Source organism: Pinus tabuliformis, chromosome 9 (assembly GCF_031772625.1).
Source record: "Pinus tabuliformis cultivar Carrire ecotype Pingquan chromosome 9, CPIR1, whole genome shotgun sequence".
NCBI classification, from domain to species: domain Eukaryota; kingdom Viridiplantae; phylum Streptophyta; class Pinopsida; order Pinales; family Pinaceae; genus Pinus; species Pinus tabuliformis.
Genome location: NC_142307.1, coordinates 158,175,627 through 158,191,190, shown reverse-complemented (window position 1 = coordinate 158,191,190; position 15,564 = coordinate 158,175,627).

Genomic DNA, 15,564 nt, shown 5'->3' with positions numbered 1-15,564 from the left:
TGGAGCGTTTGGAGGTAACTGAAGCAGTGGTTGTAGGGGTTGTAATGATGGTTGTCATTTAGGAAACATACATAATGATTGATTTATAGGACCAGAGGGGTGCTACTAGTTTTGGGGTCACATTGGCCCTTGAGTAGGTTGGTTTGACCATTGTGAGGGATATGAATTTCTTTGCAAATTTTGCCATGGTGGTGTAGAATATTGTTGATTGAACTGAGAAGATCTAAGAAATAGTTGATTTTACCAAGGCCATGGGGGGTATGGTTGAGTTTTCCAAGCAATATTGTAATGTTGTTGACCCTTCCAAGTTAGTCCAGGAAATTATTGTTAATTATATTTTCTAGAAAAAAAAAACATGGAAGGGTCCTCAAATGTAACTATAGGGCGGGCTTACCACTATCGTCATTGTGCCACAAAATACAAGGTTTTGTCTCTTCTTCGGCTTCCTTAAATACAACCTTAAATCCAAGAAGATATGGACAATGATTAGTGTTTTGGGCAAATTTAGTGTTTTATTAAATGCCTAACCCTCTAGACTTAGTAGCTAGTCTAGAAACAACAACCAAAGTAATTCACTGCCTTTTCTTTAAATAACATATAAGAGAGGTAAGAGGAGAAACAAACTTATAGCTTTCACTTGCTCCCTCTCTCCTTTGACCAATTCCGCCACTCCTTTCTGTACTTAACTCGCTCGGAAAGTACCTACACACAAACCAAGACAGAAACCCATCAAAGCATACAATAAAGATCTGTTAATTAAACATATCACAAAATCGAGAATACGATGTACATCATATAAGAACATGAATGGAAAAAGCTTTGAATCATTTATTGATAAAAGGAAAGATTACAAGCCATGAATGTTCATGCTTGATTCAATGTCTTCCTTCCAGTTTCAATCCCTTCTCGCCTCATAAAGCAACAATTCGACATCATTACAATACTCTTACTAATCTCATTCAAATAGCATTTCCTTAGCTCAAGACATTCCAACCTCCACAAGCCTTTGAATTCTTGATCAATTTATAGCTGAATGGAGGAGGTTAAGCCATTAATGGCCTTCATGAATGCTCTGCCAAATTTAGGAAGTGGTTCCATGGAGGAAGGGATAATGGATTGAGGTTCATTCATCCTCTTCCTCATCCAAATGCGAGCTCAACCAACCTGGAAACTTCCAGAAGTATCCATTGGATGAGGAATCCAATGGATTCATTTAAAAAATTCAATGAATCTCGCTTAGCGTAGGTGAAACAAAGACTAAGTGTGTTGCAGTGCACCCAGTCAATGCAGTTTTTGCATTGCAATGTAGCCTGATAGAAGGCTACCTGCATTGATCTCCTTAGGGACACTTTTTGGATGAATGGTATCATGGAAACTCTTAAGAGGTAAATATGATGTAGGTTGACCTCATTAGGGAATGAAAACAACTGAATTAGGGCTTGATGGACCCTAATAATACGGATCTGGAAGTCGGGATTGATGTGCCCAAATTGACCTGTAACAGTTTCCCCCTAAAGCATGAAGTTGAAAATAAACATGTCGAGTGAGATGCTTTACCATTTGGAGAGAAGGTTTCGAAGTGGAAGGTTACCTGCATCAGTTACAATACAAATATTATGATAATTTGATTTTTTCTCACTAACTAGCTGAGGGAAGGCATACCCATGCTCAGCATCTAAACTTTCATTACATGTACAAATATAGTCGTATACAGATATAGACCCATGAATGGATGACCATGAATGTAAGGCCATTTGTACATTTGATATAGTACTCCTGAAAATATATCGCAGCACAGATGGATGAAACTAGATCCGGGGTCTTCAATCTTGTTCAATCTTCACTCAATGTACTAGTCTAAAAATGTGAATAGATGATCTGAGGTCAAAAATGGAGAGACATCATTTGATTACCATCCAATGAAGTAATTCGTTAACAGATGCGAGAGGAATCACCGATAATGATAATGACCCTCAAAGTAATGCAGTACATTTCGTAAGGTGTGAATAAATGATTTGATGTCGAACACCATACAAAGTCTTTCAGTCAAAGGCCAATGATGTCAACCTATCGCCGAAAGCGAGAAACCTGCCATTGACGTATGCAAGCCTCAAGGTACTGAAGGGGTGTTTCTAAGTCAACTTCTTGGATGATGTGCTGGTGTCGACAAGAAGTGACTCATCGCAGGAGGGCCTTGATGTATCCCACATCAACGACACGAAACAAGGTAAATGATTTTGGAGATTTAATATCGACTAATGACACAAGGTTCAGGAATGGTGGGCATGAAAATGAAGGTTTATTGTATTGTAAAGGATGAATTTTTGAACTGAATGACTTCGCTTGAACATATCGATGACACTGAAGTGAATTGGTAGCATTGACCTAAAACAAAGTAGTGGATGGTATGATATGCCAATGGTGTGATAAGCATCAAACTAAATGACCCAACCCACATAGTCACAGTGATGAGGTGAAAGTGTCATGTTCAAGAGCGACCTGCTACCATAAATGATTCTCGGCTTTTTCCCATTTTCCCCAGTCATTTCTGACCAATACCTCTTTATTTTTAATCAATCTTGAGGAGGATAACATATGCTTGTTGTATAATTCCTCCCTTCGGGTGAATCCATCTCTATTTTATGTTTTAACGAGTCTGGCGAAGGTGAAACTCGGTCTTGTCTAGATGGATAAGTTTGTCGCTATTTAATGTTTTTAATGATTTTAACGATAAAGATAACTCGGTCCTTTTCATATTTAGAGAGTCTGAAAAGGACTAAAAGGAAACTCTGCAAGTTCCTTTTCGTAAATTTTTCTCTCAAGTCCGAAAAAGCATAAAATAATACAAGAGAGAACCTATTGATCATGTTTGATCAACGAGTACCTTTTTCGTAGTTAATCTAACTCAACCTAAAGAAGGGGTAAAAATATACTAAGTAGATATTGATTCTAATCCATTAACGAGCTAGAAATGACAAGCGCTCGACAATATTTTCATGTTTAGAGAGTCTGAAAAGAGCTTAAAGAAGACTCCATTTTGAGGAATGGGTGGTGTCTAGGATAGCAACTAGTTCCGATGATGTCAGAACTTCTCAAAACATGATGATTTCTGTGAAGAGGCTAGCTAATAAGGCCACTCATTGCAATTGTTCCTCAAAAAAGGTAAAACAACCAAGTGAAAGTGTATGATTGGCCAAAGGGATGGTGGCGATGGTATGAAAACAACCAAGGCTCATCTGATGAAAGAGGCTAATAAAATGGCAATCACAAAGGTTAAAATGGAAATGGGTTCATTTTTACGCAAGCTTGAGCCATAAGGAACTATGCTTGGATTCAATTTCATTTTTACACAAGCTTAAAATGAAAAACTATGCTTGAATTGGTTTACATGCCCCCAGCATGATGAAAGGGAGAGTCTCCTATAACCAGATGGAAGTCGCTGCGGTGAAGCAGGACAGTTATCCAAAACCTTTTTGGCTTCGTCCAGATAGGGACAAAGGTGAATGGGGTGATTCCCTTCACATAACCTATAGGAAAAGTTAACTTTACCACTAGGTGCATACCCCCCAAGCTTCATTACATTCACCTAGGTAGGCTACTCATGGCTATCAGGTGGATGGAATGAAGGTTCTTTTACGAGATCAAGTGATTTGATAATCACCCTATGAGTGATCTCAATTAAGAATTATTAAATGGAGGTATTACAGACTCATGTGTTGGTGTGTGTCTAGGTTATTTAAGTAGCGGATTGATCAGATTGCAAATACATAGACACTTGAAATGGAAGACAACAGAGAAATACAGTAAGAAAATATAAGAACACAAGAAATTAATAAGGAGTTCACCCTATCCTCCAGGGCTACATCTCCGGTCCAGCTTTCAGTGGTGGCCTTCTTTTATTGTGTCTTAAAGCGGAGAATTACAAAGAAGGAGCTCAATATGAGTCTCCTGTCACAGGATAGCTTGGCAGGGTGGTTCTTGGATTTCCCAAGCCCTCTAGAGTACACAGACTCTTGGCCTTACTAGCTTTCTTACCTCTCAGGTCTATAATGGAAGGAGCCCAATGTGGTGCTCGGTCCTGACAGATCCCCTTCAGCGATGGCTCGAATTTCTCAAGCCCTCTGGTGCTCAATGCTGCCTTTGGTCAGCTCAGCATTCTTTCTTCCCAGTGCTTTTTGCTTTTTTCTATCTTCTTTCTCTGTTCTTCCGTGTATATGTGTTCTATTGGTATGTGCATGTCTTTAAAGCCACTCGAGCTCATGGCAGTTCGATTCCTCTTTCAACTCTATCCAATCGCCTGTTACGGCTTCGCTTGGAGTTCCTTGTCTCAGCGTCATCATCAGACTCATAGGGGGCAGCCACTTGTTCTCTTGCGAATTATGCTAGCTTTCTTCGTCGATTCGTTTCTTCAGTTACGTCATGGAATGAGTCATCCACCACCTTGGCAGTCAAAGCGGACCTCAAATTCTTCTAAATCGCAGCTTAATCCCTCATTACATCCAGTTTTATCATCGGGCATGATATCAATCATTAGATCTAGATTCCCCAGATCCAACGCCATCCGCTCATTTCGCGCGATTGACTTGCTCGACCGTTAGGATGCGATGAGCAGCTATTTTCTCTCTCCTCTGCTTGCCACACATCGGGTGCTGAGTGGAATCGCTACGTTTTCACCAATTCTACTTACTGCCCAAGGATGCCCTTGATGAATACCGCCGATTGTTAGAGCGTGGATCCCGCCTTAGCCTTTAGCCTTTTTCCCCTCGGCTTCCATGCAACCAAGCGCTCGAGGCCCCTCCATTTCGAGGGTTTTTTCCCAGCAATGCGCGATTAGCGCTAGGCGCATCAAAAACTCCCTCTGTTTCCCAATCTGGGCTCCCCAGGGGCTAATTTCGCCTCCTGCACAGTCTCAATGGGTCTCAGTCAACGCGCTCTGACCGAGGTCCTCGTCGTTCCACACTGGCTGCCAACTGCCACTATTTTAGAGGTGTTTTTGATCACTACTCTTAATTCTTTACAGTATGTCCCGACCTAGTACAACCATGGTTCTTTTGATCATTCTTTATGGATCTAATTCGGATCACGACCTTCCCATTGAAAAGCTTTTGGACCACCAAAAGTTGGTCTTTCAAGCATCGACTAAGTGAGGATACTACTGTCTCACTTGCCCAATCTCAATCCAATTTGCATTGCTCGACTTCGAACCTTTGAGTCTGATTCTGAGGTACTCAACATTTCCTTTGTGCGTTGTCCTCACCTTCCTATCCATGATTGTGTCTTCCTACAATTCATTCAAATATTCAGGTAGCAGGTCATCAATAGAAGGCAATTGACTTTGCTCTTTAGGATCCTCAATCATTTAAGGTTCAAACAATCTCAAGCAATTTGCATTTACGATTGAGTATATGTGCATGTAAGCTGGTAGATCAAGGCGAAAATCATTTTCACCGATCCTCTCAAGTATCTTGAAGGGTCAATACCTGATAGGCTTTAGCTTTTTACCTTCACCTTGCATCTTGTCCTTGCTGATATATAGCAAGACCTAGTCACCAACTTGGAAACTATGCTCCACCCGATGCTTGTCATGCCTTGCCTTGTATTTGGCTTGGCTCCTTTCCAGTTGTTCCTGTACTACCTGGTGGATCTCCTGGATCTGTTCAATGAACCTAGTTGCCTTGTCCACATCACTGTGTCCATCAACGGTGGTATTTTTACCAAAGACAAAATCCAAAGGAGACCTTGGTGTGAAACCAAAACAAGTTTCAAAAGGAGATCTCTGTGTAGAATAATGTTTTGCTCTATTGTAAGCATGTTGCACATAACACAAGTGTTCATCCCAAAGCTTAGGATGTTTGCTGCAATATCCTCTAAGTAGCTGGATCACTATCCTGTTAACTACTTCTGTTTGGCCATCGGTTTGTGGATGAAAAGTTGTGCTTTTCTTCAGTTGGGTGTCCATCAGCTCCCACAGACTTGACCAAAAATTCCCCACAAATCGAGTGTCTCGATCAGATACAATAGAATTGGGTAACCCAAAATGAATCCATACATGTTCAAAGAATAGTTTTGTAGTTTGTTCAGCTGTAATCTGCTTATTACACGGTATCAAAATGCATATTTTGTTGAACCTATCCACAACCACATACAGATAATCATGACCCTTTCTAGACTTAGGCAGTCCCCCAACAAAATCCATGGAAACACTTTCCCAAGGGTGAGAAGGAACTGGTAATGGAGTGTACAATCCTAGTTTTCTACTGCTGGGATTGTTTTTGGCACACATAGTACACCCTCTCACTTATCTAGAAACTCTCTCATTCATTTTTGGCCAATAACAAAATCTTTGTAGCTTTGCAACTATTTTACTTACCCCAAAGTGACCTGATATCATAGAAGTGTGTTCCTCTCTGATTATCTTTACTCTCTCTATTTGTGGAATGCAGAGTTTCCCACAATGGTATAAGAGTCAGTCCTTCACATGATAATCCAATTCTTCTACCCTTTTGCCTTGAATCAAAGTTTCATATACATCTTTAAAGTCTATATCTTGAGCATATTGTTCAATGTAGCTTTCATGTAGTATAGAATTATGCTTAAGTATAGTAGATGCATTTATAATGGGTCTAGATAACATGTCTGCAACTTTGTTATGTATGCCCTTTTTATATCTGATGACTAAATGAAACTGTTGCAGAAAACACATCCATATGTAGTGCCTTGATTGCTACAATTTAGTTTGAGAGTGTAGATATTGAAGTGGCTGATGATCAGTATGTATTACTATCTCTTTGCCCATTAAGTAATCTTTCCACTTTTTCACACTCTGAACTAATGCATACAATTCTTTATCATATGTAAGATAGTTAACTATTGCAGGATTAAAATTCTCAGAATGATAACATATGGGTTTACCGTGCTATCTCAACACTGCTCCCATGGCATAGTCATTGGCATCTATTTGGATCTCAAATGGTCTTTGTAGATCAGGCAATGCTAGTACAGGTGTTGTACTAATCTTTTCCTTCAAGGTGTCAAAGGCTTTCTGATGTTTGCCTCCACACTTAAACATCTTGTTCAATCCTATCAAAGCATGTAAGGGAGCTGCAATTGAGGAAAGTTAGAGATGAACTTCCTCTAATATTGTGCTACTCCTAAGAAGCTTCTCACTTCTATAGCAGACTTGGGTTTAGGCTAGTTTACAATCACTGCCACTTTAGAGGGATCTATTTTCAATTCACCACCCCCTATTATGTGACCCAAATAATTTAGAATGGTTTTTCCAAATTCGCATTTGGAGAGTTTAACATAAAAATTTTCTCTTTTCATAACATCTAATGTTTGCTTAACATGCTTTAAGTGCTCCTCCCACGTTTTACTAAAAATCAGAATGTCATCCAGATACACAATAACAAAATCATCAAGAAAAGGCCTGAGTACATCATTCATTAATCTCATGAAAGTAGCAGCGGCATTGGTCAAGCCAAAAGGCATAACCAGCCACTCATACAATCCCTGCTTTGTTTTGGAAGCAGTCTTCCATTCATCTTGCTCTGCAAATCTGACCTGATGGTATCCACTGTGCAAATCCAGCTTGGTGAAATAAACAACTTCCTTTAATTGATCTAAAAGATCATCTATGCAAGGAAGGGGATAACGATTTTTTATTGTTATCTTATTCAATGCTTAGTAGTCAATGCACATTCTCCATGAACCATCTTTCTTTCTCACCAAAACAATTGGTGACCCACATGGTGATGTGCTAGGCCTGATAAAACCCTTCTCGAGCAACTCCTGCACCTGCTTCTTGATTTCAACATTCTCTAAAGCAGACAACCTATACATTCCAATGTTAGGCAATGGAACAGCTTGCTGCAAAATAATATCATGTACTATTTCCTTTTTGGGTGGCAGACCTTTAGGTTCTTGGAACAGGACATCATACTCTGAAACAATCTTTTCTATATTAGCTTGCTTCTTAGAATTACAGCCCTCAAATACATTGGTATTATCAGGTTTCTTTTCCTTTACAACCATTAGTAAGAATTATTTGCACGAATTTATCATTCTTTTCATCTACCCTGAGTTTATGAGAGTATAATTATTCTTGAGCTTATGAGCTCTTACAAAGTATTTGATTCCATCTTTAACAAGTAGATACTTATTCTCAGCCCTATAGAAAATAGCCTTTCTATCATACAAGTAAGGACTCCCTAAAACAATTCCACATATATCCAAAGGAATTATTTCTAACTCAACCTCATCTACAAACGCTGACCCAAAAGAAAACTTGAGTTTGCACTGTCTAGTCACTTGTAGTTGTGCTTTATCATTCAACCATCCTAATGGGTATGGTCTCTTGTGAGATGTAGTTGTTAATCCCAATTTCTTTACAATTGCTTCAGAAATCAAATTTACTTGTGACACACTATCAAACAAAGTATCAATCTTTTGATGTTTGGAAACAACTTGAATATGGAAAAGCTCATGTCCTTTTCTCTCATGTTCTTCATCAATAATAGATTGAGCAGAATTACTAGTAGATGCTTTAGAACTCTTACCTTTTATACCTGTGGCTGCAATGATTGTTTCATATCCCGAGTCTGACCCCAAATCTTTCTGAATAGCTACAGCAGTCTTCTTCTTCTTGCCCTCGGACTTCTTAGGTTTCAGCTCTGGATGCAGAATCCAACAGTGCTCATCATCATGCCCATCCTTTTTACAGTGAGTGCATGAAGCTTTGTTTTTCTGTGCAGTGTTAGCCTTCCATGCTTTCCACTTCTGCTTTATTTTCTCCTTGATCTTGCTTGCAATGGGTTGGGATGGTCCCCCAACTTCTGGATTTCCATTCTTTCCTCTAGCCTCTAGATGAGTAGCTTGTACAAATACCTCATCTATACTAGTGGGATTAAACATGAGGATGGTATGCCTCATGTAGCTATCTAGACCACCAATGTACTTCAAAAGAGTCTCTGGTAAGTCTAATGAAATCCATAGAATCAATGCTCTCTTTCTAAATTCTTGAGTGTACCCTTGCACACTTTTCCCTTTCAACTGCTGAAGAGTTTGCCAACTCATCATGGCTTGTTGCATGTAGGCCAATGGATAGAATTGCTTCTTGATGGCAGAAACAAATTCACTCTAGATAGAGATAGTCTTACCATGTCTTTTCATGTCAGCTTGGGTTTTTCATTCCCACCAAACCAGGGTAGTGCCTCCTAGGCATAGGCTTACCAGCTGAATTTTACTCTTGTCTGAGTCGATGTTCTTCACTCTGACATACACATCAATTTGTCTAATCCAATTGTCCAACTTTTCAGTATTTAGCTCTCCATCATATATAGGCAAGTCGAATTTAACATCTAGCTTGATCAAAGATGCTTTCTTATTATGCACAGGGCTATTAGGAGGTGTGAGAAAGTTTTCCTCTTTCCATTTTCCTTTTGAGTGGTCATGGGTATGAGACTCATCTTCTTCTTTATCTTGTTTAGAGCCTGATGAATCTTCATCCTTATGCTTTCTAAAGTCCCTATACATTTCTTCTACCATAGACTTTATATCTAGGAAACTCTCTATGAATTGAGGATCTCGCCTCGCAGAACCTTCCTCTGTCATGGTCTTCCGAGGATAGACTCTCCCAATTTTAGGATTAGTTTCGACCAACTCTCCTTCTCCTAATTTTAGCTTTGATCTAGTGAGCATTCAACAGCTAAACCAACACAATCTTGTCTAACCTTACAGCCTAAAGCTCTGATACCACTTGATCTGATAATCACCCTATGAGTGACCTCAGTTAAGAATTATTAAATGAAGGTATTACAGACTCATGTTCTGGTGTGTGTCTAGGTTATTTAAGCAACGTATCGATCAGATTGAAAATACATAGACACTTGAAATGGAAGATAGCAGAGAAATACAGTAAGCAAATATAAGAACACAAGAAATTAATAAGGAGTTCACCCTATCCTCCAGGGCTACATCTCCGGTCCAAATTTCAGTGGTGGCCTTCTTTTATTGTGTCTTAAAGCAGAGAATTAAAAAGAAGGAGCTCAATATGAGTCTCCTGTCACAGGATAGCTTGGCAATGTGGTTTTTGGATTTCCCAAGCCCTCTAGAGTACACAGACTCTTGGCCTTACCATCTTTCTGACCTCTCGGATCTATAATGGAAGGAGCCCAATGTGGTGCTCGGTCCTGATAGATCCCCTTTAAGGATGGCTCTAATTTCTCAAGCCCTCTAGTGCTCGATGCTGCCTTTGGTCAGCTCGACCCTCTATCTTCCCATTGCTTTTTTCTTTTCTTCTGTCTGCTTTCTCTGTTCTTCCGTTTATATGTGTTCTGCTAGTCTTTGCATGGCTTTAAAGCCACTCCAGCTCATGGAAATTCGATTCCTCTTCCAACTCCATCCAATCGCCTGATACGACTTCGCTTGGAGTTCCCTGTATCGACGTCATCATCAAAATCGCAGGGGGTGGCCACTTGTCCTCTTGCAAACTGCGCCAACTTGCTTCATCGGTTCGTTTCTTCAGTTACATCGTGGAATGAGTCATCCGCCACCTTGGCAGTCAAAGCAGACCTCAAATTCTTCTAAATCGTGGTTTAATCCCTCGTTACATCCGGTTTTATCATCGGGCGCAATATTAACCATTAGATCTAGATTCCCCAGATCCAACGCCATCCGCTCATTGCGCGCAATTGACTTTCTCGATTGTTAGCGCGCAATGAGTGGCTATTTTCTCTCTCCTCCGCTTGCCACGCGTCAGTTGCTGAGTGGAATCGCTACATTTTCACCAATTCTGCTTACCGCCCAAGGATACCCCCGATGAATACCATCGGTTTTTAGAGCTCGGGTCCTACCTTAGCCTTTAGGATTTTTCCTCACGGTTTTCTCGGCTTCCATGTGACCAAGTGCTTGGGACCCCTCCATTTCGAGGGTTTTTTCCCAGCGATGCGCGAATCGCGCATCAGAAACTCCCGTTGTTTCCTGATCCAGGTTTCCCAGGGGCTAATTTCACCTCCTGCGTAGTCTCCATGGGCCTCAGTCAACGCACTTTGACCGAGGTCCTCGTTGTTCCACGCTGGCTGCCATCTACCACTGTTTTAGAGGTGTTTTTGATCGTTGCTCTTAATTCTTTGCAGTCTGTCCCAACCTGGTACAACCATGGTTATTTTGATCATTCTTTATGGATCCAATTCGGATCATCAAGTGAAAGACTCGACTGGGATTTTATGAGATTTAATCAAAGACTCGACTTGGAACTTTTCTCCAGGGGACCTTGTTTCATTTTTTAATGAGCTTGACACAAGATAAGGAACTATGCTCATTGGCTTGTTTCATTTTTTAACGAGGTTGACAGAGTAAATGAAATGTCCTCATTGACCCTTGTTTCATTTTTTAATGAGGTTGACACAAGAAAAGGAACTATCCTCCTATTCCTTGCGTTCATTTTTTAGCGAGGTTGACGCAAGACTAGGAACTATCTGCATATTCCTTGTGTTAATTTTTTAACGAGGTTGACACAAGACCAAGAACTATCCTCATATTCCTTGTGTTCATTTTTTAACGAGGTTGACACAAGACCAGGAACTATCCTCGTATTCCTTTGGTTTCATGACCCATACGAGGTCATGAAGGAGAGATCTGGTTCCAATGCCCCCAGTACATGATGTACAACATCACTGAATTGATCGTGAGTTGATGTAGGTATGGAATAGGTTGCCACATAATTAATCCATGGTGGGGATGATACCATTGGTACAAAAGTACCATTTAGGGAAGATGGTTTACTAGGAGCCATATTTGGACCAGGAAATGAAAGCTCGTCAACGGTGACAATTATGCCTTCATGCAGGAAACAAATTCCTCAAAAGAGTGTTGAAACAATAGCTCCCATGCCATAAACATAGTCACATCCTAGAAATAAATTGTAATCTAATGGGCCTGGGACTACCATCATGTTTAGATAAACGATTTTTGCTCCCAAAGTAATAGGTAACTAAGGGAGGATCCCTAATGGTTGACTAGTTCCTTTGTTAAAAGCCAAAAGATTCTAGGTAACTAGTATAAGTGGCGGCGAACTGAATGTTTGCCAAGAAGTTGAGGAAAGGATACTCACGGATGCACCTTCATCTATAATAGTGCCAGATACAATCATATTACGAACCTGTACTATGATCTAGAAAGGCACATAAGAAGGAAGGCAGAATCCTGCCAGTCGATTCCAATCAAAGGAAGTGACCAGACTACTTGGAGGGGGTCCCATAGAAACGAGAGAATTAACCCCTTGAGTTACGAGAATAGGAGGATTTTCCTCCTGTCTTGATGGAACAGGTGGATTGCCCCCAAGCTCATTTGAATCTGAAGAAACAAAAAAACCTGAGTGGTATCATTTTCACTCTCTTTGGAAAAGGTACGATTTGCTAAAGGTGAAATCAATTCAACTGTTACCTCGACCTGTTGATTTGGGTTGGGTATAGACTCATAGGATTCACTTTCAGAGAGAGAGGGTTTGACATATGGTTGATTTGAGTCAGTCAATTCATCAACTAGTGAAGTATTTAGGGAGAGTTTCCTGTAACCAGATGGAAGTCACTGCGGTGAAGTAGGACAGTTATCCAACACTCTTTTGGCTTCATCTAGATAGGGACAAAGGTGAATGGGATGATTCCCTTCACATAACCTACAAGGAAACTTGACTTTTCCCTTCTCTCCATGAACTTTACTATGACCAGTTGATGGTGTGTCACCAGCATGATCTCAAGAAGTTGATGACACAGGATGATGTGAACATGAAGATGATTCTTCTAAGATTTGAGGAATATCAGGACAATTTCGAAGAAGATGGTCTCCCGCACAAATTTTGCATGGATATTGAACTTTGTGAGGCTTGACGGACGGTTTCTCATCAAATGTTGCATTCAAAGCAATGGTTGCTTGGTTGCCCTTCTGTTGAATTTGCTTCTCCTTCTTCTTCTTCCCTTTCTCCTTCTTTTTAGCCACCTGGTTACTAGTACCAATACTTTCACCAGGTGAAGAGGAAGAAGGGGAGAAAGAAACAAATGAGGAAGAAGGAAAAGGGTCAACTTTAGGATCAACTGGAGGTTGATTTTGTCTAATTGGAGGTGTACTCGATTGTGGAGAAATCACGACATTTTGAACCAAGGAGGTTGAAAACAACCATACTGGAAAGCCAATGGTAAATCCTGGAAGGGACAATGTAGCCATATATGGAGCACCAATATTTCCAAATGGAGGAAAAGGACTAGGATTCCCATCAAAAGGAATTCCTTGATCAGTGGACTCCGGATTTGTCGCCATATGTTTCAACCTAAGATCAATTAAGGAGCGAGCGTGGAGGATGTTATCCACAGTCAATTAATTTTTTATGACACTGGAACACAACTTCGCTTTTTCATTTTTAAAGAGTCTAGAAAAAACAAAAGATGACTCTAGTCGCCTTCGATGTTTAATGAGCCTGAAAGGACAAGTGCTCAGATGATCTTTTTACTTTTATAGAGTCGAAAATGAATGAAAGTGACTGCTCTGGAGATTCTAGACAAGAGGGTTTACCAAACAAATTTCAAAACTGCAATATACACCTTGGTGATAAATGAAATAGAAATTACCAAAGACTTTACATACGGTAGTCAATCTTCCTAAATGTTCTGTTCAGTGCATTACGATCGATAAGGCGGCAGACTCAGTTTCCTAGGGATAAAGGATTTCAATCTATTGGGGTCTCCCACCATATACTCGACGGTACAGGGAGCATAAGTCCATACTAGAACTTTTCGAATCATAGAGGAGGAATCACCCAACCTCAGTGAAAATGATAGCCACTAGGTTTAAAGATGTGGGAACACGTCTCTAGCCTAGACCTCTAGATGTTTTTCGCTAAGTTCCAATGCGTTATTAGATTAATTGATGTAAATTTTAGGTTGATATTGTTTAAAATTTGCCTTTGAAGGTTCACCACGAGATGTTTTCTGAAATTCCTAAGAATGCAACTAGAATGAGAAGCACTCTTTCCATTTAATTTCAACAATGAAAATCCTAGCTATGAGGGATAGAGCATACAAGTACTTTTTGAACAAGCAACAAAGAGCACAAACTAATGAAATTCCCTACACTACTCCTTTCAAGCATTCACAATGTACAAAATGCAAATTTCAAGTATTTCTTTTTAGCTTCTCTTAATATGAATGATGCAATAAGAAAACTAATGCACAAACGATTCAGACCTCTTTTCATAAAAAATGATCATTTGTGACAATTTTTTTTAAATGGAAAGGAAGATTGTACAACACTTTCGATTTTTAAAGAAATGAAGTTTTCGACACTTTAAATGAAAATACAAATCAAATGCGCAAATAAATCAATCGATTATTTATGAAGGAAGACTTTACGACACTTCATTTTTCCGAAGAAAATGACGATTTTATGACATTTTTCTATCGACAAAACAATCGATCAACTATATTCTAACTTTGACTATAGAGTGATAATGAGAAAGAAAACATTAAAGAAACATTAATAAATCCAATCAAAGTAGGGCTGGCTAGCTAAGGATATGAAAAGACTGTTTTCAGAGATAAGACTTCATTTACATTCAACAAGAAATTCAAACTGCTGAAAATTGACAAATGTTTTCAGTTCCTAGATGGGAAAACTGACCCTAAAGGGATCAATGCAGGCAGTAGTTAGAGACAGTGTGTTGAATCACATTGTATCTATGCGGGAAGTGCACTGCAGCACACTATCTCAGTCACAGAAGTGCACTGATTACTGAAGGTGATTTTATGCCTAAATTTGACTCAATTTTCAGTGAATTTAGACTTGAATTCCATAAATGACAGGAAGTACAATATGTAAAAGTTCTTTAAGAAACCAATAAGCTACTACAAGGGATAGGATTCTTCCCTAGTGAATTCGCCAATTTGTTTTGGGTAAATTTATTGTTTTATCAAAAGCCTAACCCTCTAGACTTAGTAGCTAGTCTAGAAACAACAACCAAAATAATTTGCTACCTTTTCTTTAATTAACAGATAAGAGAGGTAAGAGGAGAAACCAAACTGTAGATTTTTCTTTCTCCCTCTCTCCTTTGACTAATTCCACCGCTCCTTTCCATACTTAACTTGCTTGGAAATTACCTACACACAAGCCGAGACAGAAACCCATCAAAGCATACAATAAAGATCTGTTAATTAAACATATCACATAATCGAGAATACGACATACATCATATAAGAACATGGATGGAAAAAGCTTTGAATTCTTTATTGGTAAAAGGAACTATTACAACCCATGAATGTTCATGTTTGATTCAGTGTCTTCCTTCCAGTTTCGATCCCTTCTCTCCTCATGAAGTAACAATTCGACATCATTACAATACTCTTACTAATCTCATTCAAACAACGTTTCCTTAGCTCAAGAAATTCCAACCTCCACCAGACATTGAATTCTTAATCAATTTATAGCTGAATGGAGGAGTTTAAGCCATTAATGTCCTTCATGAATTCTATGCCAAATTTGGGAAGTGGTTCCATGGAGGAAGGGATAATGGATTGA